The sequence below is a fragment of the Pteropus medius genome, unplaced genomic scaffold (assembly GCF_902729225.1).
Source record: "Pteropus medius unplaced genomic scaffold, Ma_sr-lr_union100, whole genome shotgun sequence".
In the NCBI taxonomy this organism is placed as follows: Eukaryota; Metazoa; Chordata; class Mammalia; order Chiroptera; family Pteropodidae; genus Pteropus; species Pteropus medius.
This window is the reverse complement of record NW_024345483.1, coordinates 178,994-202,985: the sequence shown is the minus strand read 5'-3', so window position 1 is coordinate 202,985 and position 23,992 is coordinate 178,994. Positions and strand designations below refer to the sequence as shown.

General features: G+C 36.5%; 1 pseudogene; it reads right to left on the bottom strand.

The window, feature by feature from the left end:
- Positions 1-2,254: 2,254 nt before the first annotated feature.
- Positions 2,255-2,373, bottom strand: LOC120611525 (uncharacterized; annotated as a pseudogene).
- Positions 2,374-23,992: the final 21,619 nt, after the last annotated feature.

The following is a 23,992-nucleotide window of genomic DNA, read 5'->3' as shown; positions in this document are numbered from 1 at the left end:
AGGTCATAGAGGGAAGAGGAAATCGGAACCACCATTTGCCATCTGTTTTGGGATATTTAGCGTCCTCACTGGAAGCTTATCAGAAATGTAAAGGGGGACACCTTGAGTATTAGATTATATTACATAAAATTATGTATTTTTTCACTCTCAGGCTTTATTAAGGTATCACTGTCAAAAAAATTATATATATTTAAAGTGTATAACATGATGATTTGATATATGTATACATTGTGAAGTGATTAGCACACTCAGGTTAATTAACACTCGCAGCATCTCACATAGTAACCTTTCTTTCCTATGGTGAGAACACTTAAGAGCTACTCTTTTAGCAAATTTCATGTATGCAATACAGTATTATTAACTAGAGCCACCATACTGCACATTAGATCTCCGGAAAATATTCATCTTGTAACTGAAAACTTCTATCTACAGCTACCCATTCCCCCAACCCTTAGCCACTGGTAACCACCATAGTACTCTTTATTTCTATGAATTCAACTTTATCTTTTTTATTTTTTCTTTAGATTCCATGCATAAGTGAGATCATACAATATTTGTCTTTGTCTGGCTTACTGGCTTATTTCACTCAAGATAATGTCCTCCAGTCGCAAATGTCAGGATTTCCTTCTTTCTCATGACCAAATAAATATTCCATTATATAATATATATTCATATGCTATATATAATTATATATAATCATCTTTATTTATTCATCAGTCAATGAACATTTGGGTTGCTTCCATATCTTGGCTATTGTGAATAATGTTGTAATGAACATGGGGCTGCAGTTATGTCTTCGAGATAGTGATTTCACTTCTTTCATATATATATCCAGAAGTGAGATTGCTGGATCATATAATAGTTGCTTGTAATTTTCTGAGGAACATCCATAATGTTTTCCATAATGGCTGTACCAATTTACATTCCCATCAACAGTGAACAGGGTTCACTTTTCTGTGCATCCTTGCCAGCACTTATCTCATGTCTTTTTGCTAATAGCTACCCAAACAAGTGTGAGCCGATATTTCATTGTGGTTTAGAATTGCATTTTCCTGATGGTTAGTGATGTTGACCATTTTTTCATGTTCTTATTGGCCATTTGTGTGTCTCCTTTGGAAAAATGTCTATTTAGGCGCTTTGCCCATTTTAATAAGATTATTTGTTTTTATTTTGCTACTGAGTTGTATGAGATCCTTATAAATGTTGGATATTCATTCATCCCTTATCTGATATACAGTTTGCAAATATTCTCTCTCACTCTGTAGGCTGCCTTTTTATTTTGTTAATTGTTTCTTTTGCTGTTCAGAAGTTTTTCAGTTTGATGTAGTTCCACTTGTTTATTTTTGCTTTTGTTGCTTAAACTTTTGGGGTCATATCCAAAAGTCACTGCCAAGACTAATGTCAAGTTTTTTTCCCCGCTCCCTATTCTTCTAGGAGTTTCACAGTTTCAAGTCTAACATTTACCTTGAGTTAATTTTTGTGAGTGGTGCAAGATATGGGTCCAATTTCAGTTTTTGCATGTGGCAATCCAGTTTTCTCAACACCGTTTATTGAAGAGAATATCCTTTTCCATTGTATGTTATTGGCTCCTTTGTCATAAATCAATTGATCATATATGCATGGGTTTATTTCTGTGCTCTATTCTGTTACATTGGCCTATTTGTCCATTGTTAAGCCAGTGCCATACTGTTTTGATTACTATAGTTTTGTAATATTGTTTAAAATCAGGAAGTGTGATGCCTCTAGCTTTGTTCTTCTTTCTGAGAATTGCTTTGGCTATTTAGAGTTTTTCGTGGTTCCTTTGGAATTTTAGGATTCTTTCTACTTCTGTGAAAAATGCCATTGGCATTTTGACAGGGATTACATTAAACCTATACATGGACAGTTTAATAATATTAATTCTTCCAACCCATGAACGTAGGTCATCTTTCCATTTGTTTGTCTCTTCTTCAATTTCCTTTAACAAAATCTTGTAGTTTTCATTGTACAAAGCTTTCACTTCCTTGGTTACATTTATGTCTAAGTTCTTTATTGTTTTTGGTATTATTATGAATGGAATTGTTTTCTTCCTTTTTCAGAAAATTTGCTGTTAGTGTGTAAAAACGCAACTGAATTCCATATGTTGACTTCATATCCTGCAACTTTACTGAATTTGTTATTTTTTATTTTACTTTTTCAGGCGAGGCAACCTTTGGTTGACCTCACAGATTACAAAGACCTCGTCAGTTTACAATCCCTTATTTTTTATTTTTTACATCTACAGCACCTGGTCTTCCTAGGTGGTCTCCCATCCAAGTACTAGCCAGGCCCAACCCTGCTTAGCTTCTGAGATCAGAAGGGATCAGGCTTGTTCAGGGTAGCATGGCCAAAGACCATGGACTGTTTAATTCCAACAGTTTTTTGGTTGGATCTTTAGGATTTTCTATGTATAAGATCATATCAAATAACGATTTTACTTCTCCCTTTGTGATTTAAAAATCTTTTCTTTCCCTTGCCTGATTGGTCTAGCTAAGTTTCCAATACTATGTTGAATAAGAGTGGTGAGAGAGGGTACTCTTGTTCTTTTTCTGATCTTAAAGGAAAAGCTTTCAACCTTTCATCACTGACTGTGATGTTAGCTGTGGGTTTGTCATATATGGCCTTTATTATGTTGAGTTATGTTCTTTCTATATCCAATTTGTTGAAGGTTTTGTTTGTTTGTTTGTTTGTTTGTTTGTTTTACCATGAAAGGATTTTATACTCTGTTGAATGCCTTTCCTCTTGAGGTGATCATATGATTTTACTCTCTGATTCTCTTAATGTGCTATATCAAATTTTTTGATTTGCTTATAATAAACCATCCTTGTATCCCAGGAGTAAATCCCACTTGATTATGGTTTATGATCCTTTTAATGTGCTGTTAAATTTGCATTGCTAGTACTTCGTTGAGAATTTTTACATCTATAGTCATCAGGGATACTGGCTATAGTTTTATTTTCTTGTAGTGTCCTTATTTGGCTTTCGTATCATGGTAATATTGGCGTTGTAAATGAGTTTGGAGGTGTTCTCTCCTCTTCAATTTTTCGGAAGAGTTCGAGGAAGATTAACATTAATTCGTCTTTAAATATTGTTAGAATTCGCCAGGAAAACCATCTGGGCCTGGGCTTTTCTCTGTGGGGAATTTTTTGCTTACTGATTCAATGTTCTCACTCATTTTTGTCTGCTCAGATTTTGTATTTCTTCAAGAGTCAGTCTTGGTAGATTGCATGTTTCTAGGAATTTATCCATTTCTATGTTATCCAATTTGGATAACATAGAATTTATCTATTTCTATGTTATCCAATTTGTCGGCATATAATTGTTTGTAGTAGTCTCACGATCCTTTGTATATCTGTGGTGTCAATTACAATATCTCCTCTTTCATTTCTGATTTATTTGTTTGAATTCTTTTTTTCCTAGTTTAGCTAAAGGTATAGCAATTTTGTTCATATTTTCTAAAAACCAGCTGTTAGTTTTGTTGATTTTTTTATTTATTTCCACTCTGATCTTTGTTATTTCCTTCCTTTTTGCTAACTTTGGGCTTAGTTTGTTCTTTTTCTGGTTCCTTGAGGTGAAAATTTAGGTTGTTTATTTGACATCTTTCTTTTTTCTTAACATACACATTTACCGCTATAAACTTCTCCCTAAGAACTGCTTTTGAAGCATCCTATAGATTTTGGTATGTTGTGTTTCCATTTTCATTTATTTCAAAATTTCTTTCCCCTTTTGATTTCTTCTTTGACCCTTTTCATTGTTCAGGAGCATGTTGTTTAGTTACCACATAGTTTTTAATTTTTCATCTTTCCTTGTTGATTTCTAGTTTCATACCATTTTAGTCAGAAAAAAAATTCTTGTTATGATATCGATCTTCTTAAATTTGCTAACACTTCTCAAATTTGCTAAGACTGGTTTTGTGGCCTATCATATAATCTATCCTGGAGAATGTTCCATTTGCACTTTTGAAGAATGTGTATCATGCTGCTGTTGGATGGAATATTCTAGAGACGTCTGTTAGGGCAATTTGATCTAATGTATAGTTCAAGTCCAATGTTTCCTTGTTGATTTTTTCTCTGGATGATCTATCCATTGCTGAAATTGGGCTATTAAAATCTCCTACTATTAATGTAATGTATTCAGTTCTATTAATATTTGCATAATATATTTAGGTGCTTCAATGTTGGATACATATATATTTATAATTACTATATCTTCTTGCTGAGTTTACCTCTTTAGCATTAAATAAATTAAATTTGTATCTTGTTACCATTTTTGGTTTAAATTCTATTTTGTCTGATAATAATTACCCTGCTTTCTTTTAGTTTCCACTTGCATAGAATATACATTTTTCCCCATCCATTCACTTAGAACCTATACATGTCCTTAAACCTGAAGTGTCTTTTATAAGCAGCAGCATATAGTTAGGTCTTTTAAAAAACCCGTCCAACTACTATTGCCTTTTGATTGATAAATTCAATTAATTCACATTTGGAGTAATTATTGATATATAAGGATTTAACTAACACCATATTATTAATTGCTTTCATATTTTTTTTGTATTTCTTTTGTTCTTTTCTCCCTCTCTTCTGCCTACCTTAGTGAATTGGCGATTTTCATTGGTGGCATGCTGGTTCCCCTCTTTTTATCTTTCATGAATCTACTATAGGTTTTTGCTTTGTAGTTATCATGAAGCTTACATTAAATATCTTATAAATAAAACCATCCATTTTAAGCTGACAGCAACTTAACTTCTATTGCATGTAAAAGCTATACCCATTTACCCACATTTTATTTTTGATATCACAATGTACCTCTTTTTATATACGGTATTTTGTTAACAAATCATAGTAGCTATAGTTGTATTAGCATTCTTTTTATTTAACTTTTATACTACAGAGACACTTTCATTCTGAATGGATGCAAAAAATTTAATTGTTAAAAAGGGGGGGGAAAAGAAGAGATGTCTTATGTTGCAATGATGCTAATATCACTCCTCTCTAATTCTATTTTATTTCTCATTTGACCATGTGTTATTTAGAAATGTGCCATTTATTTTCCAAATATTTGAGGTTATTCAAAAAGATCTTTTTGATATTAATTTTTAATTTCATTCTACTATGGTTAAAAAACATTGCTTTGTAGTATTTATTTATTTTTTTAATTGAGACTTCTTTGGAAGAAATATGGTCCATCATGGTAAATTATGGTCTATATTGGCAACATAGTCTATCTTGGCAAATGTTCTATGTGCTTTTGGAAAGAATGTATATTCTATCATGGTTGAAGGGTGAGCTGTACAAATGTCAAACATGTTATGTTGTTTGAAAGTGTTGTTTATATCTTCTGTATACTTACTAATTTTGTATTTGTTCTATCAGCATTGAGAGGAGTATCTGACTATAATTCTGGATTTTTCTCTTTCTCCTTATAATTCTTTCAGTTTTTATGTGATGTGTTTTGAAGTTCTGTTATGAGGTGCATAATGCTTAGGACTGACACTTTTATCACTATCACATGGCTTACTTTATTTAATTCTAGAATATTATTTCTCTGAAATTGACTTTGTCTGATATTAATCTAGCCACTCCAGTTTTGTTTTGTTTTTGTTTGGTTAGTGTCAGAATGATAGATCTTTTTTTGTGCTTTTATTTTTAACCTATATTTGTCTTTACAGTTAAAGAGTTTTTCTTGTAGGCAGAATAGTATTTTGCTCTTTTATCCAAGCTGACAATCTCTGGATTTTAATTGGATTATTTAGACAGTTTATAGTTAACATGATTTTCTTATGGTTAAGCTTAAATCAATCATCTGTCTGTTTTCTATTTGTTCTATTTTATCTTTAGTCTTTTTTTCTTTTACAACTTTTTTATTGATTATTTTTCATTATATTTCATCTTCTTTGTTGTACTCTATAACTGTTTTGTTATTGTAGTGGTCGCTTTAGGGTTTATAGTATACATTTTTAATTTGTCACAGTCTACTTTCAAGTGTTATTATACCACTTCATATGTAATTTAACACCCATAAAATAGTATACTTCTATTTTTCTCCACCAGGTTCTTATGTTACATTGTCATATATTTTACTTATACATATAGTATAGAGCATACAATACTTTTTTTTTGTTTAGTCAGTTATATTTTATTTTAAATAAATTAAAATAGAAAAAAATCATATATATTTTTGCAAATAGTTATCATTTCCAGTGATATTCATTCCTTTGTGTATATTCATAATTCCACCTGGTATTATTTTTGTTCTTCCTAAAGGACAGTCTTTATCATTTCTTGTAGTATACGACTGACACTGATGAGCTCTTTCACCTTTTATATGTCTGAAACATCTTTAATTCATCTTCATATTTGAAAAAATATACTCATGAAGTATAGAACTTTAGGCTGTCATTTTTTTTTCTTTTAATACTCTAAAGATGATGCTATACTTTGTTCTCCTTTGTACCCTTTCTTAAGAGAAATTTACTAGCCTGATCTTCGTTCCTGTGTAAGAAGTCTTTTTTCTCTTTCTCTTTTTAAGATTGTTTTCTCTATCATTGAATTTAGCAGTTGATTATGTTGGGTCTTGGTATAGTTTTCTTCATGTATTTTGTGCTGGGATTTACTGAGCTACACAGATCTGTGAGTTTATAGTTTTCATCAAATTTGGAAAACTTGGAGCCAATATTTCTTCAAGCATTTTTCTGCTTACCCCTTCAGAGACTCAAATTGCACATATATTAGGGTTTTCCACAACTCTCAGATACTTTTTCTCAATTTTTTCTTGTTCCTCTATTACATGTTGGATAGTTTCTAGTACTATGTCTTTAAATTTACCAATTTTATCGTCTGCAATGTTGAATCTGTCTTTAATCTCATTCTGTGCAATTCTATTTAAGATATTATAGTTTTCATCTCTAGAAGTAGGATTTGGGTCTTTTTATACCATCCATGTTTTGATTTAACTGAACATATGTAATTTAGTTATGATAACTCTTTTAATGTCTTTGTCTACTAATTCTAATATCTGTGTTAGTTCTGGGTAGGTCTTAATTTTTATCCTTACTATGGAATTTATTTTTCTGCTTCCTTGCATACCTGAGAACTTTTCATAGATAACAGATCTTGTAAATTTTACCTTACTGGTTGTTAGATATTTTTGTCTTTCCGTACATATCCTCAATATTTGTTCTGGAATGCAGTTAACTTATTTGGAAACATTTTGATTCTTTTTTTGGCTTTGCTTTTATGATTTGTTAAGTGGGACCAGAATGTTTAGTCTATGGCTAATTATTCCCCATTACAGAGGCAAACCTCTTCTGAGTACTCTATCTAATGCCCCATGGATTCCAAGTTTTTTCTATATGGCTGGTGGAAACTGGCAATATTTCCAGCCCTGTGTCAACACTGAGTACTGTTCCTTCTAAATCTCTCAGATAGTTCTTTTGGTTCTTTCTCTCCCCTGGGATGATTTCCTCATATGTATGTCCCCTACTGAATACGTGAATGAGGCCCACTGCATGTGTCAGCGTTCCTATTTCTGTTCATTTCTTTCTTCTCCAGTACTTTGCCCCGTGGACCCCAGCCCACAGACACTCAGCTCAATTTCGTCAAGTCAGAATTCGCCTGGCTCTATCCTGGAAAAACTGTAAGGCTTGCCTTGCTTTTCATTTTTCAGGCATCCCTGTTTATTGTCACGTGATGTACAGTGTCTTGAAAACCATTGTTTCATAAATTGTCTGTGTGTGTGTGTTTTGGCCAAATAGTGTTTCAGGTGGGAGGGTGAAGCTGGATCCTGTTAGGATATGTTTTTATATAGGGGATTCTGTAAATTATAAATCGTCATACCCTGATGTTTACATGGAATCACCAATGTGGCATAATTATTACAGCAATCACCATGCATTAACTTCTAACTGTATATAGGACACTAAGTTTAAGACAAGCGACAAGAGAAGAAACTCATTCTTTATCATGACTCCTAAGCTAAAGATCATAATCTTCCTTCCCAGACCATACCTTTGACCTTGGTAGTGCCACATATAAGCCACAAAAGTCAAAGTATCCATATAATAAGAATGAACCACTATGGGGCTTTCTCCTGTTGTATACAAATTCTTTCTTATCAGGATGATTCCAATAAGGCAAATTATTTCTCAGTCTCAAGGCTCCTCCCCAAAATCATCATATCTGGAAAAGAATTTCAAAACCACCAAATTATCTGACCATTTTCCACAGTTCCATAGTAATTCCTTATTGGTTAGGTTAAATACAAACAAACATCCCTAAAATGATCCCCAAATCTATCTTTGGTTTGGAAGATAAGCTACATAATATTTCCCAAAATTCCTGATAATAATAGTCAGTTGGGGAACTCATTAACAATCTAGCATGCCAAACTGATCTTGGAGAATGTGCTTCAGATTGGTGTAGGACTGGAAATTTGTTTTTTTTTTTTAGAAAGTTCTCAAACAATTCATAACATCAGGCAAGTTTTGGAAATAACGAGTTGGAGGAGTCCTTGACCAGTGGGTGCATACTATAGGTAACAATCTGCTTACCTACCTCATACTCGATCTATTTTTTCTGTGGCCAAGAGAAATTAACCCTGCATTGGGTACTAAGTAGTACTCGTTGATAATAGAGTGAAATGACATCTATGACCCAACAGCAAACACCAGATTGCATTTCTATAGCATATTTTAGGAAAAAATAAACCTTCATAGTTCCATCCTTTATTTGACATGTAAGTGCTATTTTCAAAATTTCTGTACCTATGATTTGCCAACTTGACTAAAATATCCAATGGAAATAAAGCACTTTGCTAGATACCAGAGCATTTGGCATCTTAAAATAAATAATTTACAATGGCTTCATTATTCAATATGAACAATGAACCATATGAACGAGAATCAACAGACAACTGAATTACACTTGATGAGAATCCAGGATCATGTCTTTCATCTTTCTCACTAAGAGCACGCACAAGAGATGAACTCTATTTAGTCAATCTTTCCAATCTTTGCTTTAATAGTTTTAAAGAACATATTTTGTGGCTATAGCAAAGGCATAGAAGTCAGAGGGTTGTTTGGATGACATGACAGTCAGAGGAAGACGTGATGGGTGAAAATATAACATCTGGAAGCAGGACTCTAATAGATAGCTAAAAAACTTAGCGGTAAAATGCCAAGCATTGTGCCAGATCTTTTACATCTATCATCTCATTTAATCATTACAACAACCCTAATGAGGATTTGATTCTGGGTTGCCAAGGGCCAAGCATCCCCAATGTAGCGTGTGGAGAACCTACTATGTCTCCATGGGTAGGTTTTCCTGAGTAATTCAGAGGAAGTATTAAAACACTCAGACTACCACTTAGCAAAGAGCCTAGCACTGGGAGCACTAAGTATTGTTAGTCAGCAAACAGTGTCCTAGAGCAGAGTCCCTGATGAGTCTTTCCATGAGGAAAGGAAAAGCAACTCAGGGAACCTATTCAGAGTCCTCTCACTCCAAGTATTATCCATTAGTCAGGGCTGTGGACGATAAGGAAAATTACATATCCCAGCCTTTCCCATGCTATTATTTATCGCAAAGACTGAGGAGTGTGTTGAACATTTAAATTTACTTGCCATTCACCATGTGGCAATCACTGATTTAAGTATCTTATATTCTAATGATCTCATTCAATATAACCTCAGAGAGGGGGTAGGTGTGTGTGTGTGTGTAAGCATGTACATGGGCACATGGACACACCTGTTCAGAACATTCTCCAGCTTTCAAAAATCCATTTTCTCTGGGAGGAACTATGAAAATGCATGTGGATAGCATGGCATAGGCTTCTGTTCTTCTGAGTAGTATTTCTTTTCTAATGTATAGATAGTTTTGGAAAGCTGCTTAAGATACAATAGACAATTATTTCAATGGACCGTCCTTCGAAATAAGATACACATCACTTCATTAGTTGCAGAGGACATTCATACGTTGTCACATCTGTAACTGAAATTGCCATATTGTAGTACTACATGACATTAACGCAATATGACATATAGTGTTACACTTAGTCAGTCCCTCCAGGCTTTGCTTCTAGCTAGGGTGATATTTAAAAACCACTTCAGGAAACTGGGTGGCAAGTCCTAAAGGCAAAAGACCATAGTACTTAAATTTGGAGACTGCTAAAAGCTATTTATACATTGTTATTATATATCAGCTTTTTAGTCATAAAAAGCTATGTAGCAAATATCAAAATACTTCAAAATACTCTTTATTGTTTTGTTTTCAATGTATTATTAATTCAAGTTAAATAGCATACAAATATTAAAAGATATTTTAGAAAAGCACACCTTTCCTATCCCATTGCCCCACTTCTCTTTAGTCATCTGAATACTCATTACTTTATAGTTATCACATATACTAGATATCTATTATTCTCCATAGCTTTGGGATGTGAGGATTTCAAACAAAATCCTACAATAAATAAAGCTAAATAAGGGAGTTGTCTCTACCAGTGCTATCCGATCTAAATTTCTGTTGTGATAAAAATATTCTAGATCTACACTGTCCAATAGGTAGGGCTACTGGTCACGTGTGGCTGTTGAGAAATTGAAAATACATTAGTATGAATGGGAGTCTGAATTTTTAATTGTGCTTCATTTTACTTAATTTAAATTTAAATAGCAACATGTCACTCATGGCCATCATTCTGAACAGTGCAGATTTATACCGATAACATTTAAGACAACTATCTTAACTTTAAGACCAACCACATCATGTTAAAATATGAGAACCAAAAAAAGAGGAAACTGCATAACATGTGATATCTACTTAGTTAGACTCTCTCCTTTCAACAGACAAAGTTTGGCATACAAAGCTGGGAGGAAATTCCCCCTTCAGTGCTCTAGGATGTTGGAGACATGCATTTCTCATATTCTGTAAAATGACAAAAGTTAACCCAATTTCAAACCATGCCTTTGGAAATGAGACCATATGCCATACCCCTACCCCAAAGCTCCTTATATTGTATACTCATCAGTACATTTCCCTGAGGCCACAACTGAAGAGGGCACTTGACTCAGTGCAAGTTATTCAGATAAGAGACTATGGTACAGGTGAGGTGCTAGTACTGGCAGTGTCATATATTCTAAATAACATCTTGGTAGTGCAGAAAAGTGTGGAATATCAATAACTTTTGAACTGTGCTGAGCACAATACAAACAAAGCACATGCTTATCTTCAGAGCACCAGCCTAAGTCAAGAAATGACCACTTCTTTTGCAGAGAACGTTCTCTTCAGCTTGGGTCATCACAATCTCAGTACAATGGTTATCATTTTATTTCCTTCTGTCTTCCTACATTATGCACTTACTTAACTGACAGAGACTACTACATTCTAAATCTATAATCCAATATCTCTAAATGGAATGACCTCTAAAGAAATAGTGTAGTATTTGAAGCTTCAAAAGTCAGACCAGTAAGTTGGGTACGATGGTCTTCTGTGGCCTTGGAAAAAATCAATGGCAACATCTCAATGCAGCTAATACAATGAGGGAATTTTTGGTAGTTAAGTGTTGGAACTCGAAAATTACTTTTAAAACTCTTTAAAAGAAATTCTTATACAGCTAGTGATGTCACAATGATTCTTAATGCGTGCTTATTTACCAGGCTTCTCAGCACTATTAACATGTTTTCTTTCTTAATCTGTAATGAACTAGGTTTGCTCTGTTGCATTTACATGTTCTTTCTTTGGTTTTATTATAACTACAGGTTGTTTTCATGACTGTGTTTTTTCTTTCATTATACTGGTTGGAAGCAGAAAGCAATATGTAAGCCCTTCCCTTGGCCCAAGCAGTGAGTGTCATCCTGGTAATGTTGATGAGAGTCAAGAGATGACTGAAAGGGAGTCAGCTGCAAAGAGGTGGCTATAGGAGTGGCATTTCAGAATATGAAAAAGCATAGGGAAAGATGAAGAATGGATTAATAATGGGTGTGAAGGGCTTGAGGAAAGTTTAATGTGCGGGCATGTAAGCGGAGAATTTCCAAAATACTGAACAGAAGAGTATGAGAAAACAAAAACAAAATATTTTGTCAGCATCTGCCTGTCTGTCCCCTCTACTAGACTGTGAACTCTTTGAAGGCATGAGCTGCACAGGCTTTGTGTTCTTTACTTTTATAATGTACTGCAAACCCTCCAAAGCAGCAGCTTGAATGCTAGTTGACACCTGAATTGCTGAGGAAATGTGGGACAAGGGAATGAATGAATGGATGGAAGGAAGGAAGGGAGGGAGAAAAGGGAGAGAAGGGAGAGGAAGAGAGGAAGGAAGGAAGGGAGGGAAGGGAGGGAAGGGAGCACTAGAAGAAACCATAAAAGTAATCTAGTAGAGGCAAACATATGATGCTTTGATACTGTTTGAAAGGGAAAGGACATCCCTGTTGCCACAAATGGCAGTATTTCACCTTTTCTTATGGCTGAGAACATGGATGGATCTTGAGATTATCATGCTAAGCAAAATAAATCAGACAGAAAAAGTGATAGTGGAGATCAAGATGGCGGGGTGGGTAAAAGTGGGGTTCACCTCCTCTCAGGACCACATTAAAATTACAAATAAATTATAAAACAATGTGGAGAACCACCTGAAGTCTAGCTGATCATAACACATACATCTGAGGATATAAAGAAAAAGCCTCTTCGAGTCTGGTAGGTGGGGAGGAGATGCAAAGCCAGCTGGCCCCGCACCTGTACATGGCAGTTGAGCACAGTCAGGAAGAGCATGGCTGCAGAGGCCCCCTGAAGGAATGAGCGGCCCTAGTCCCACACAGGGGCTCCCCAGCCCAGGATTTCATTCCCAGGAAGAGAAACTACAAAATCTGACTATAAACACCAGTGGGGATTCCGGCCATCCAGGTGAGATGAGAGGAACCTGAAAACCCAGACACCCTCTTAAAGAACCTGCACAAAGACCGACTCACTCGCAGACACTCGCCCTCAGGCTCCGGCAGAGGGTCAGCAGTTAGGGAAGGTCAAGGGACATGCGGGTAAAGATTGAGTTATGTGGTGCTGGGCAGAGGGCTGGAGAGACACCTGCCATTGCTCCTTTGTTGGGCCCTTTCCAGGGCGGTCTGCAGACAGGCGCCATCTTGCTTGTGTTGAGCCCACCCCCCACATGGCCGATTCTGAAGCTGCATTGGCCGGTGAAATCAGCCCACCTCGCCCCGTGTCTCCCTGGGACCCCGCCCCACTGAACCCACAAATTTCCCATGGGTGGGCCCTTTGTCCAATAGCCGGCCCCACACTCTGCCTTCTCCAGGCCACAGATTCATTGCTGGCAATGAACCTGGGCTTGCCTGACCCAGGCGTGTCCTGCACATTTTGGGGGAGACATTTGTTGGCAGACCACTGGTACCAGCACGAGCCGCAGTATCTCTTGGACAGATTTTGGGGATCCGTGGGCCCGACACAGATAGCAGCTTGCCTCACTGTGATTTATCACTTTTGCGGGAGCCCGTGGACTCAGCACTGGCAGCAATTCTGATGCTGCATTGGCCTGAGGTGATTGGCTCACTCTACCCCATGTCTCCCTGAGACTCCACACTGTCCTAATCAGAACTTACCTGTGAGAAACCTGTTCCCAGGCAGTCAGCCCCACCTTGTGCTTTCTCTGGTTCACGAATTTGACAGCAAACAACAGCCTTTAGCTTGTGGGGCCGGCGCAGGGGCCACCTGTGCATCTGGGAAGAGATTTTCGGTAGTGGACTTTTATTCAACATACTATTAGAAGTCTTAACCACAGCAAGCAGATGAGAAAAAAAAAATAAAAGGCATCCAAAATAGAAAAGAAGTAAAACTCATTATTTGCAGATGGCATGACACTATATACAGAGAACCCTAAAGATTCCACCAAAAACCTGTTAGAACTGATCAATGAATTTGGTAAAGTGGCAGGATACAAAATTAATATCCAGAAGTTGGTTGCATTTTTATACACCAATGATGAACTATCAGAAAGAGAAATTAAGAAAACAATCTCATTTACAATACCTAGGAATTGAATTAACCAAGGAGGTAAAAGACCTGGTCTTGGAAAATTATAAGTCATTGAAAAAAGAAATTGAAGAAGATACAAATAAATGGAAGCATATACCGTGCTCATGGGTCAGAAAACTCAACCTCGTTAAAATGGCCATACTACCCAAAGCAATCTATAGATTCAATGCAATGTATATCAAAATACCAATGGCATTTTTTTCAGAGATCTAGACCAAATACTCCTAAAATTTATATGGAACCACAAAAGACCCTGAATAGTTATGGCAATCTTGAGAAATTAAAACAAAGTTGGAGATATCACACTACCTGATATCAAACTATACTGCAAGTCTATAGTAATCAAAACAGCATGGTACTGGCATAAAAACAGATACATAGATCAATGGAACAGAATAGAGAGCCTAGAAATAAATCCACGTCTATATGGTCATTTAATTTATTACAAAGGAGGCAAGAATATACAAGGGGGTAAAGACAGTCTCTTCAACCAGCGGTGTTGGGAAAACTGGACAGGTACATGAAAAATATGAAATTGGACCACCTTTTCAAAATGGAAAAAAAACTTAAATGTAAGACCTGATGCCATAAAACTCCTAAAAGAAAACATAGGCAGTAAACTTTCTGATATTGCTAACAATAATTTCTTTTCGGATATATCTCCATGGACGAGGCAAACAACAAAAAAAAGTAAACAAATGGAACTACATAAAACTAAAAAGTTCTTGCACAGCAAAGGAAACCATCAACAAAACGATAAGAAAACCTACTATACAGGAGAAGATATTTGCTTATGATACATCTAATAAGGGTTAATATCCAAAAGTTATAAAGAACACACAACTCAACAACAAAAACAGAAACAATGCAAATAAGAAATGGGCAGAAGACCTGAACAGATATTTCTCCAAAAAGGAAATACAGATGGTCACTAGACATATGAAAAAATGCTCAAGGTCACTAATCAGAGAAATACAAATTAAAACCACTATGAGATATCACCTGTCAGAATGGCTATCATCAATAAAAGAACAACAAGTATTGGTGAGGTTGTGGAGAAAAGGGAACCCTCATACACTGTTGGTAGGATTGAAAAAATGGTATAGCCACAATGGAAAACAGTCTAGAGGTTCCTCAAAAAATTGAAAATAGAACTACCTTTTGACCCAGCAATTGCATGTCTGAGTATTTATCTAAAGAAAACCAAAACACTAATTTGTAAAGATCCATGTGCTCCTATGTTCATGGCAGCACTATTCACAATAGCCAAGATATGGAAGCAACTTAAGTGCCCTAATAGACGATTGGATAAAGTAGCTATGGTTCATATATACAATGGACTATTACTCAGTCATAAAAAGTGAAATCCTACCATGCGTAACTACATGGACGGACCTAGAGGTTATTATGCGGAGTGAAATAAGTCAGACAGAGAAAGATAAATACCATATGATTTCACTTATATGTGGAATCTAAAGAACAGAAGGAACAAACTCTGAAAACAGACTCAGAGATACAGAGGACAATCTGGTGATTGCTAGAGGGGAGGGTGGTTTCTGGGCTAGGTGAAAAAGGTGAAGGGATGAAGAAGTCCAAATTAGTAGTTACAAAATAGTCACAATGATGTAGAGTACAGCATAGGGAATATAGTCAATAGTATTGTAATGGCTGTGTGTAAAGCCGGATGGGTGCTAAAGTAATCAGGGAGATCACTTCATAACTTATATAAATGTATAACCATTGTACTGTATACCTGAAACTAATATAAAATAAAATTTTTTAAAAAAGAAAAAAGAACAAGTTGAGAACCATATAATTTCACTCTTATGTTAAATATTAAAATTGAAAGCAAGAAACGAACAAGATAAGCAAAAACTCATAAACAAAAACAGTTTAGTGGTCACCAGAGGGAAAGAGGGAACGGAAGGAGGCAGATAAGGGTAAAGGGGGTCAAATATATGGTGACAGAGGGAGATCTGACTTTGGGTGGGGAGCACATGATGCAATACACAGATGATATATTATAGAATTGTACACTTGAAACATATATAATTCTATTAGCCTACGTTACCTCAAAAAATTTAATTTAGAAAAGAAAGGGAAAGGACAGTAACTTGCCTAGTGTTAACCCTTCCCCATAGGGCCTCTTAATATGCCACACACACAGGGTGCTCAGAATGGAGAGCAAAGCCCAGTTGTGTAGCTCAGTTTATGAGTTCTGCTTACCTTGCAAAGTCAAATTCAGATACAAGTCAGAAGAAAGAAAATACTCCCATTTAATGTATAGTATGGTGACTATAGTTGATCATACCATATTATATAACTAAAATGTGCTAAGAGAGTAGATCTTAAGCATTCTCACCAAAAAAAATTAAAAAATAAAAATAAAAAGGTAATTATGTGAGGTAATGAATGTGTTAATTAACTCAATTGTGGAAATCCTTTCGCTATATATATCAAATCATCTCATTGTGCTCTTCAAATATACTATAATTTCATTTGTCAATTATACCTCAATAAAGCTAAAAAAGGGAAACATTTCAATACAATCTACTGTTTCTTACAACATCAGGTTAAATGATGTTTTAAAAGTTTTCTATCTTAAACTCCCATCTATGCTCACTCTCTTCTTCCCCACAAAAATTCTGATATTTTGCTTGAATATCTCCGTTGATAGGGGCTCTCTGCTTTCTGAGGTAATTTACTCCACTTTAAGAGCGCTCTAGTGGTAGAAATGTTGAACCAAAATATTTCTCACAAATTTTAATGCTAGCACTTTCCTCTGGTACCACAGTTACTCTGTCTTCTACATCAATGGCCCTCAATCTTTTTGGCACCACGGACCAGCGCTCCTATGAGAATCTATCGCCTGATGATCTGAGGGGGAGCTGAGGTGGAGATACTAGCATGGGGGAGCAGCTGCAAATACAGTAGAAGCTTTGCTCACTCCCCCATCCCCGCTGCCACATTCTGCTGTGTGGCATAGTTCCTAACAGGCCACAGACCAGTGCTGGTACATGGCCCAGGGGTTGGGGACCCCTGGTAAAGACACATATCCATCAAGATACTGGCAGGAAACAAATGGTACATTCAAAGATATAATTAAAGAGTTTAATAATGAGAGTATTTGTAAGGTGGCAGACAAAAAGGGAGTTGAAGAACTCTGGGGCTAGCAAGTTGCTGAGGGGATAAGAGGAAGAATTCCAGAGAAAGATGTACCTCTCAGAGAAGGAAGCCCGTCAGGAGTTATGACCTTCTGGAGAGGAGCCCAGGCACTGCCAAGTCCAATCTCAGTAAGTAGGACATGAGAAAATAAATATCCTGACTTTCCTTTCCTTCTCCCTAGCAATCTCTTGGTGGTGCCTATCCTTGGCCAAATCCTGTTAGAAGCCAGAGAGCAAGGGAATGGAGAAGGGTAGGAAAAGGATCTTGAAGGGCAAATAACACTTCACATTTTTAAAGGCAGAACTCATGTTCTCCCTGAGTCTTCTTTTCTCAAGCTAACCATCCATTGTCCATCACAGATGCCTAAAGGGGACGGAGACCATCATCTGTCTCAGTATAGGTAACATACCGCTGAAGAAGGATTTGAAGAACTATTTCAGTGGCTGTACAATATAGTGACCTCTTGTGATTTTTACAGTCCTAAAATGTCTGCATATCGACCCTGTTAGTCAACGTTGAGCTGTGTCTCCCACATTCTGTATGTGTGTAGTTTGCTTTTTGGACCTAAGTGCAGGGTCAGAGAGTTTTCCTTTTTCACATTTCTCTCAGATTATTTGTTTCCTGCTATAGTTTGCTGCAATCTTATTTGGATTTCATCAAAACCAGCTTTTTAAGTTAGAGGATGTTTAGATAACATCTAGTCCAAGCTACCATTTTGTGTAAGGGGAGATTGGGACCCAAAGAACAAAAGACTTGGACAAGTGAGCAGCAGAGTAGGAACAGCGGCTATTGGCTTCTAATTCCGGAGTTTGATCTGGAGTTACTGGAAATTGTAGCCTTTTTGTACATATATTTTCCTCAGACATAGGACAACATAAACTCTTATTTATTCTGCTGAATTGCCTTTTGAAGGCATGCTCGTCTGCTGTCAGTCTGATGACATTGTCTTCACAAGCTAATATGTAGGAGGCAATTTCTTGTACCCAAAGAACTCATTCTACTCTAATAGTGAAAGTCTCTTAGATGAAAAAAGAATGAATATGGCTTCTCATTCCTCTGAAGCAATATCGCTGAATTATAGTCCAATGAATAATGTTGTTAAGAACCAGAAGTATGTTATTGGATGTTTCTAAGAAAATTATCCTTCCATTTTTATAAATCCCAAGAAAACACAACCTAAGTCAAGCAAAATCCACAAGAGTTGGCTCATCCAAGCCCCGTTTATCACTTTTGTCTGACTTACCCATAAATTTCAAAATGTGTGACTTTTATCCAAAGCAGATTATTTTAAAAATACCTAAAAAATTAAAACAAACAAACAAAAAAGCTGGGGCCTAACTCTTTAGTTCCTCACTGAGCACCTTTCCTGATGACTACCTTAAGACTATGCCCTTGGCTTTTATAAATGTTCAATAAAGAAAATGACAATGAATGATGCTTCTCTGCAATTTATGATAAAAAGCTTTTGAAGATGCTTTCAACTTTGTTGTCTAAGGTCTCATGCATATGCATCCATATAAAAATTTTTTAGAATGCAATATCTACCTCAACCACTCTCCTCCCAATCAGCAATCCCAGGAAGAATTTAGTAAACAGGATGTAGTTTACCTCCCATAAAGAAAGTATCAGATAATAGAAATTGTGTAACACATTGTGTTTTCTTTTATATCCTGGTGGCCAAGAAGCGTACAGTCAACCCGAACACTCCGTCATTGTTATTATACTAGTGAGGTATCCTCCATGTAACTGCTCCTTCCTCAATGTCCATGAAGTTTTTTAAGTCTTATCATAAACCTATTTTTATTGTAAGCCACCTCAAATCATCTTTGTAAGGAAGCAGAGTAAGTATAACAAAGCATCTAATCACCATCATTAATGGAGATAAAATAGCATATTTGAAGAGGCTGCTCCCAAACCCTCATTGTATTTGGTCAAGGCTGGATGCTTCTAAACATTTAGTTTATCAATGCAGACAGTCTGTTCTAAAAGCTGATCTGGGAAATACAGAGGAAAGTCATAAAAGTGGTCCTACTTATCATTTAACCAGACATAAAATTCCCTTGATAGCTTTGGCTCGTAGTAATAACCAGGCCTGAACTATAATCTAGTTGTATCAAATCAGAGGAATAACTGTTGGAGGTGGTTGGGAGGACAGTGATCAGAAAGGTGATGGTAGCTGATGGAAAGAGCAGGAATCTACTAAGTTGTAGTGCATTTTTAAGTGGCCTAAATATGTGAAAACCAGAGGCCAATGTTACTTAGTGTCCTTGATGGGGAAATTCAAGTGAAGATAATTCTACCATCAGACATAGAAACAAGGACTCCTATAGATGCAGGTGCGCCATTGAAAAGGGTACATGTGCATGATAGCTAGGAACAAAGAGTTCATCTTATTTACTCAGTCACTGAAATTTCCAGTTTTGTAGCCGAACCAGATAGGCAGACAATCAGAGTCTTGTTCAGATCTGCAGAGAAAAGCGACCATCGAATCAAGCTTCAAATGTGGCAAAATTACTCTTATTTAGCGCTATAATTCCATCTCTCCCAACTGGGCCACAAATCATCCAACACAACAATTCAAAGAGATCAAAACAAGCCCATGAATCTCTAGCATTACCAAAGCCACACCCTTTCATGTGGCAAATATCATCTCCACATAAACAACAGATTGTTAATTAGCAAAGAGGAAGCTTGTGTCCCATGTGGCTAGAGAAATTCTAAGGAAGACATGCAGGACATTTTGTAAATATCTGGCCACTTAAAGTGACTACTCTGCCTTGAAGTGATAATTCCAAATTTTGAGAGGGAAATGAGAGAATGGTTTGAGGGGTAGGTATCCAAAAACATTCTATTTATGTTTATTTTAATTTGGTTTAAACAGTACATCTCTATATGATTAATGTTAAACCAGCAACAGGTTTCTTTCCAATTAACATGATACTATACCACAACAGAGTTTACATTAGCAGTTATGGGAGCCAGAGTAGTTATACCACTTTCCTGGGTCATTTGCCTTGAGGAATCCTCAGCAGGTACAAACTCATTATTGGATGGCTCTCATGGAATTGCTGTCATCTCATCTTCCTATAAGGATGCCTTGTGTGTTTACCAGCTTGTTGACAAGAGCGCAGCCCAACTGTACACTAGATCTTACCTGAAACATATTCTAATCTTATATATAATGACCATAAACCACCTAGGAAAAGCTCCATAACTTTAGGTAAAGACCAAGTCTGGTAGCTCATGTGAATAAAAAAAAATATAGAGAGAAGCACCATAGACTATATGCTTTCTGTTGGCTTCTAGGTCCTCATCTTTGACTTTGTAGAGAAACATAAGGTTCATGGCTGGTTACTGTAGTTGGCTAAATAATGGTCACCCAGAAACGTCAGGTCCCAGTCCCTGAAACCTGCAAATATTTCCTTATAAAGAAAAGCTTTCTTTGTAGATGTGATTAAGTTAAAATCTTGAGATGGTCATGCTATCCTGGATTATTTAGGTGAACCCTAAATGGTATCACATGTATAATAAGAAGGAAGCAGAGAGAAATTTGACAGGTATATAAAAGAGAAAACAAGATGTGAAGATGGAGCAGAGTGAGATTTGAGGATGCTAACCTTGGAGATCGGAGTGATGTGGCCACAAGCCAATGACTGTTGGCAGCCACCAGAAGATAGAAGAGAGAGGTAACAGATTCTTCCCCAGAGCCTGAGGAGGCAGCACAGCCCTGCCAACACCTTGATTTCGGCCCTCTGATATTGAGTTTGGACTTCTGGCCTCTAGAATTATGAGAGACTACATTCCTATTGTTTTAAGCCATCAAGGAAACTAATACAATTATATCTAGAAATGACCTTATATGTCACCTCATTCAACTCTCACATTTAATATATAGGAAACTAAGGAAAGAGTTATTCCTGTTTTTAAATAAGGCAAGGCTTTAAGCAATAACCTTACCTAGTCATATTAGTTAACCTTCACCAAGCAGATCCAGAGTCTGAAGTTTCTAGCCCTGAGTAGGGGTCCCAAAACAAACCAAAGAGAACAATGAATTGAATTCTCAGCTTTGAATTTCAAAATAACCAGGGAAGACACGGCAGTGAAGATACAGTTGATCCTCATTATTCATGGATTCTGTATTTGCGAATTTGCCTACTTGCTAATATTTCTTTCATTTTAACCTCAAACTCAATACTTAGAGCACTTCCTGATCATTAGGAGACATGTTCGGAACAGCCAAAATTTTGAGTTGCCTTACCCACGTGCTCTCAGTTGAGATCACACAAGGAGACAGATGCTCTGCTTATTTCAGCTCTCATACAGAAATGACCAGAAAGTGGAGACAGTAGGGGGCAGTGTAGTGTAGTGTAAGAAACTCCAGCTCTGGGGCCAGTTGGACAAGGTTTGAATCCCAGCACCCGTGCTGCTTAGGGGGCAGCTTTCAGCAAGTCATTTAAGACTTTTTTGAATCCTGAATACTCGTTTTTTAAAAATGGTAAAGAAAGTGGAAATTACTAAGATGAGATGATTTTACAATTTAAGATTATAATCTATGTGAAATATGTGTATATATACATATCCATCTATTTACCTACATGTGCATGTGTATGTAAGTGTGTGTGTGTGTGTGTGCGTGTGTGTGTGTGTGTGTGTGCGCGCGCACGCGCGCCTATTTCCCCTAGGAACAGTAGTTCGGTATTCACTAATTCAGTGTTCATTACTTTATAGAGCATAACTACGAGAATAATATGAATTGGCTGTAAAGCATCAAATGGGTATGAATGCGTAATATCAAAATAACAGAAAGCTGATGATATGTGTTCTTTCTCTGATGCCAAAATGATATGTAAGCTCTCCCCACCGCTCCATGCATTATCACTACCATGGAGAAAAAAAACTGGAGAAGAAAGAAAAAAAAGAGGAGGAGAATCTTTAATTATTTACCCAAGAGAAGCTGAAGTATAAAATATGCAATAACGAAAAAATTATTGGATTAGACTGAGGAAATGCATGCAATTTTCTAAATTAAGTTTTCTAGAAGGCTAGGGATCTAGACTCATCAAAAATTTTTTTTTGTAAAAATGAAAAACAGAAAACAACCTAAATATTCACTAAGGGATTGCTCAATTAAATTATGAAACATGTATACCAGGAATATTATTCAGCCATTAAAAAGACTAAAGTATGTGTATTAATAAACACACTGACATGAAAAGGTTGCCATGTAATATTGTTAAGTGAATTGTATAGTCATAAAAGTGACCATATAGCATGACTGCAATTGATGGAAACAAAACAGTATGAGTGTGTGGATGTGTGGATATGTGTACAAATCTCATGCAAGAATCCACACATGACTAATTATATAATTTATCTCATAATTTCATCAACTCTTTTGTCTCTGTTAATTCACATTTTTTAAAACCATGTCATAGAAATGCTGAATAACGAGGATTTGTAAGATGAAAAACAATTTAGAAAACGTTTATTTTGCCTGCTTGGTTTTTCATGACTGTGGTCAGCTGCCTTTGTGCACCTAGAGTTTGGCCTAAACCTTCTCCCCATTCTGTGGGGAAACGCAGCCTTGAACTTGTCAGCACAGAGCACAGCAGCATATAATAGAATAGCCTGCCCTGGCACCTTGCTAACACAAAGGGCAGCATTTGGACTCAAGTATCCTTTTCTCACCATCTTTCATCTTCACCTATCTATTTTTTTTTTTCAGTCCACACATATTTATTGTGCCAGGCACTGTTCTAGGAGCTTGAAATACAATAATGAATATAGCAGGCACAATCTTTACCCTCACAAACCTTACAGTCTAGTCCAAGGTTTCTCAACTCAGGCACTATTGAGATTTTGGGCTTGATAATTCATTTTTTCTTGTGGTGAGCTGTCCTGTGCATTGTAGGATACAGCATTCTTGACCCCACCACCAGATTAGTAGCACAGCCTACTAACCACAGTTAGACACTGCAAAAAGTCTCCATATATCGCCAAATGTTCCCTGGGGGTCAAAACCTGCTTTTAATAGGGTGGTTAAGAAATATATTGAGGTCTTTGTCACTTGCTGGTCCTGGAGGGCTCTTCCACCAGAATAGATTAAAGAGGGGCCAGCCATACCAGGATCTGAAGGGTGAACACCCCAAGAAGAAGAAACAGAAAGTATAAAGGCCCTGAGGTGAGAACAATTGAGACAGGTGTGAGCTCAGTGTCATAAAATTGAAAGACCAGTGGGACTGAAATACAGGGAGTGACAGGGACAGAGACAGAATTGCTGCTCTGCCATGTGTTCCACATCCTTTTTCTTTCAAAATGTCTCCCAACAAGTTTAGATTTTTCAGAAATGGGGATGAATCTAATTGTCATGCATTTGGGAGCTCCAGGGACTTTCAGGAAGAATGTTGGGTTCAGAATGTTCTACTTTATTTGTGTTAAAGATCAAGTGAAAATCTCTGAATATATATAGCCTTAATTCTTGATTTACTGATAGCAAATGATTTGAAGGGAATATATGCACATGAGTTTACATCACCTGCTATTGTCTAACTTTTCAAAACACAGTTGAAACTTCTGTATCAGGAAAGATGCTATTTTGAGTTATGTTGCTTCCACTCTACCGCATCTTTAACCATTACAACATAAGTCATGAGAAAGGACCAAGCATGCTACCACTCATGGATTAATGGAGTAACTTCAAGGTATGCTATGCCAATTCTAATTTCAAACCCAGCACTATGCACTGAAATTTTCAAAAAGCCTGACCCTACATTAGTCATTAG